Below are 5,000 nucleotides of genomic sequence, written 5' to 3'. Positions count from 1 at the left end.
TTCGTCATGCGGCCGGTAGAAAGGTAATTTGTTGGAACGTTTGTTATTGACAAAACGATACGTTACAATCACAAATATATCGACCCAACGGTAACCTATATAACGTTGTATAACGTTCCAACAAATTAGCTTTCTTGTTTTTACATTTAGTCAAGTTTTGACTAAATGTTTTAACATAGAGGGGGGAATCGAAACGAGGGTCGTGGTGTATGTGTGTGTGTCTGTCTGTCTGTCTGTAGTGTGTGTGTGTGTGTGTAGAGCGATTCAGACTAAACTACTGGGCCGATCTTTATGAAATTTGACATGAGAGTTCCTGGGTATGATATCCCCGGATATTTTTTTCATTTTTTCGATAAATACCTTTGATGACGTCATATCCGGCTTTTTGTAAAAGTTGAGGCGGCACTGTCACACCCTCATTTTTCAATCAAATTGATTGAAATTTTGGCAAAGCAATCTTCGACAAAGCCCGGGGTTTGGTATTGCATTTCAGCTTGGTGGCTTAAAAACTAATGAGTGAGTTTGGTCATTAAAAATCGGAAACTTGTAATTAAAATTATTTTTTTATTAAACGATCCAAAAACAATTTCATCTTATTCTTCGTCATTTTCTGATTCCAAAAACATATACATATGTTATATTTGGATTAAAAACAAGCTCTGAAAATTAAAAATATAAAAATTATGATCAAAATTAAATTTCCGAAATCGTTTTAAAAACTATTTCATCTTATTCCTTGTCGGTTCCTGATTCCAAAAACATATAGATATGATATGTTTGGATTAAAAACACGCTCAGAAAGTTAAAACGAAGAGAGGTACAGTAAAGCGTGCTATGAAGCACAGCGCAATCGCTACCGCGCCAAACAGGCTCGTCACTTTCACTGCCTTTTGCACTAGCGGCGGACTACGTTCAGTTTCATTCTGTGAGTTCCACAGCTTGACTAAATGTAGTAATTTCGCCTTACGCGACTTGTTTTATCCTGAATTTTGGAACGTTGGCAGTCTCTTTGTTTTGGGATTTATTTAGTATCAACGTGATACCGCTCAGAGATGACAACGCATGTATACGTACTTACTTAACGGTTACTTACAATTTCACGTTACGCCGGGTAGAAATTAATAACGTACCAACAAAGGTCATCTTTAAGCGTTACATTTGGAGTAGTATATTTACAGTGGAGTAGAGAAGATGCATTCATTGGAAGAGCACATGATACATTCATCCAACAAAACAAACATTTTCACATGTAGACAGGGATACAACAACGTGAACACATTACAGCCCAACACTTTTTGCTTGTGAAATTAAATCTGGCTTGAATCGGACTTTAGCCGGAAGAAATGTTATAAAAGTTCTTCGTTCCTCACAGAATTCTAAATTCTGCTATTTCACATCTAAACTTTAGTTTTAGTCATTAAGTAAACTTGACTAAACCATCCAGAAGTCTAGTTTTTCCAGCTATAGAATAATAATAATAATAATAACGGGCATTTATAAAGCGCCTTATCAGAAGTTCAAAGCGCGTGACAACAATCATACAATCACTGTCAGATTCAAACAACACATCATGCACATCTCACATCCCCAGACTCTATACTAAGGAACTATCCGTAGTGTTGTTGGAACAAGTGAGTTTTCAAATTGGACTTAAAAGATGAAATGGATGGAGAGTGACGTAATTGAAAGGGGAGTGAATTCCATAACTGAGGTCCATAATACGAAAACGTGCGGAAGCCATGAGCCTTGCGTTTAAAGCGACCTTGACGGAGAAGTCGAGCATCATCAGAAGAACGAAGGGTGCGAGAGGGAGTGAAGAGGGAGACCAGTTCAGAAAGATAGGCAGGTGCCGATTCAGAGATGATATTGTAGCAGAAGCAGGCAGCTTTATACCTAATACGTTCAGATACAGGAAGCCAGTGAAGTTCTTTCATGAGAGAAGTGCAGGGTTGTCGATGCTGTGCTCTGAAAATGAGACGTGCAGCAGAGTGTTGTACTTTTTGCAAGGGTTGGAGAGTGGAGTCAGGGCAGCCTATGAGAAGGGAGTTGCAGTAATCTAATCTGGGCAGAATGCAGGATGTAACGAGAGTTTTAGTGGCATCAACAGTGAGAAAGTTTCTTATGGAACCTATTCTTCTGATCTCAAAGTAGCATGTCTGACAGACTTTTTTGATGTGTTGTTTCATTGAGAGGTGGGAGTCCATGATGAACCCAAGATTCGCTCGCAGTTCAATATTTAAAAAAACAACTCGTGTAAATCTGGTACGACACAGCAAGCCATGTAGTATTCTCTATTTCCTAGCACTATCAGAGAGAGAAATGTCACTAGAACCTACTGTGATGGAGGCTAGAAGGGAAGTGGTCGAAGAGGAAGCTCCAGAGAAAAGAAGAAATTCAGTCTTGTCATCATTTAACTTGAGCATATTGTTTGTCATCCATGATTTAATATCTGAAGTGCAGTTTTGGAGAGTGTGCGTCACCGCTTGGATTTCTGTAGGCTTGCATGCTTGTTGGAGTTGTGTGTCGTCTGCAAAGAGGTAGTGATTGACTGCGTGTTGCTTGATGACGGCAGAGAGAGGAGTGGTGTATAGTACAAATTAAACTGGGCCTAGAACTGACCCCTGGGGAACGCCGAAACAGAGAGGAGATGGAGGAGATCAGAGATTATTGACAGACACATACTGACTACGGCCCTGTAGATATGAACTAAACCAGTGACTCAGAAGGAAGACAAGTAACATGTGTGTGCGTGTGCATGTGTGTGCGTGCGTGTGTGTGTGTGTGTGTATGTCTGTCTGTCTGTCTGTCTGTATGTCTGTGTCTGTCTGTGTTTGCGTGAGTGTGTGTGTGCTCGTGAGCGTGTGTGTGCGTGACTGTGTCTTTCTGTGTTTGCGTGTGAGTGTGTATGTGCTCGTGTGAGTGTGTGTGTGCTCGTGAGCGTGTGCGTGTGTGTGTGTGTGTGTGTGAGTGTGTCTGATTGTGTGTGTGAGAGAGAGAGAGAGATATATAGAGAGAGATTCCATTAATATATAAAAAAAACTTTAAAAAAAACTAAAAAACATCCCCACCGGCCAGACAGAACAAATGCTAACTAACACAAACTCGTATGAACATTTTCAAAATGTACGCTTACACGAAAGCAAATCGGATGTACACACCTGCTTTTTGCGTCAGTTTTGAAGACTCTGTCTGCAGCTTGTCCATGACGTCATACTGCCGACAGCCCGCCTTTCTTACGTCACGCTGGCGTTCCTTGAGATCCTGAGTCTTTGGATTAAAAAATGTTTATTCATATTTTACATGTTCAGGAAATGAACATCGACATAAGGTGAAAACAACAACAAGCCTGCGGCCTATGGTGGTGTCTTTACTGAGGCTGTGACGTCAGCTTCACTCAATCCCCTGACACACACATGAAGATGAACCTTTGAAGATATCTATGTCTGTGCTGACTGAAACCCGTATAGTTGTACTCACTTGTTGACAATCGTCACGCTCATAAGAAAAATACCTATCTCAGTGTTAGGCATTTCTGCAGTGAAACAACAGGGGAAGCTACTGGAAGAGTATCTATCGTGTGTTAGAGAGTAATTAGGTAACATGCGCCTTGAGTCGCCTTGTGTGGTGAGATACGTGCGCGATATAAATCCTCGTAAATAAAAAAAAATAAAAAAATAAAAATAAACTTTCAGACCATCGAAATCATTGCCATGGTAACGTAAGCAAAACTGCCGATCTCGTTTCTTGAGTTAGGCACGATTTTTTTATGATACAGAAAGACTTGTTTTGAAAATGTTAAGGTATGCAAAAGCTCTTTGTGGGTTGTTCTGCAGTTTTGTTGATTGAAAATGTTGCGGTCAGCTCTTTATCTCACGTTTATCCCGTGGTAACAGCTCGAGATAGGCAGTCTGCAACTTATAACTAAAATGAGATAGGCAGATTGTTCAGAAACCAAAGAAGTTTGTTTGCGTTTTTCTCAAAACATAAAAAAAAACCAAGTCGCGTAAGGCGAAAATACAACATTTAGTCAAGTAGCTGTCGAACTCACAGAATGAAACTGAACGCAATGCAACGCAGCAAGACCGTATACTCGTAGCATCGTCAGTCCACCGCTCACGGCAAAGGCAGTGAAATTGACAAGAAGAGCGGGGTAGTACTTGCGCTGAGAAGGATTGCACGCTTTTCTGTACCTCTCTTCGTTTTAACTTTCTGAGCGTGTTTTTAATCCAAACATATCATATCTGTATGTTTTTGGAACCGACAAGGAATAAGATCAAAGTGTTTTTAAATTGACTTCGAAAATTTAATTTTCATATTAATTTTTATATATTTAATTTTCAGAGCTTGTTTTTAATCCAAATATAACATATTTATATGTTTTTGGAATCAGCAAATGATGGAGCATAAGATGAATGTAAATTTGGATCGTTTTATAAAAAACATATTTTTTTTACAATTTTCAGTTTTTTAATGACCAAAGTCATTAAGTAATTTTTAAGCCACCCAGCTGAAATGCAATACCGAAGTCCGGGCTTTGTCGAAGATTACTTGACAAAAATTTCAATCAATTTGGTTGAAAAATGAGGGCGTGACAGTACCGCCTCAACTTTCACGAAAAGCCGGATATGACGTCATCAAAGACATTTATCAAAAAAATGAAAAAAACGTCTGGGGATTTCATACCCAGGAACTCTCATGTCAAATTTCATAAAGATCGGTCCAGTAGTTTAGTCTGAATCGCTCTACACACACACACAGACAGACACACACACACACACACACACACGCACGCACATACACCACGACCCTCGTCTCGATTCCCCCCTCTACGTTAAAACATTTAGTCAAAACTTGACTAAATGTAATGACGCCGGTCTTATGAGCGTGACGCAATGTTCCCCTTGATGTGACACGCATTCACACTATGTAGGCCCATCTTACATCTTTCCACAGTCATAGTTTTCCTAAAACGTGGTTAACATTTCAGAGAGAGAACATTT

Source organism: Littorina saxatilis, linkage group LG11 (genome assembly GCF_037325665.1).
Source record: "Littorina saxatilis isolate snail1 linkage group LG11, US_GU_Lsax_2.0, whole genome shotgun sequence".
Classification (NCBI taxonomy): domain Eukaryota; kingdom Metazoa; phylum Mollusca; class Gastropoda; order Littorinimorpha; family Littorinidae; genus Littorina; species Littorina saxatilis.
The sequence above is the reverse complement of the archived record's forward strand: the minus strand, read 5'-3'. Positions refer to the sequence as shown.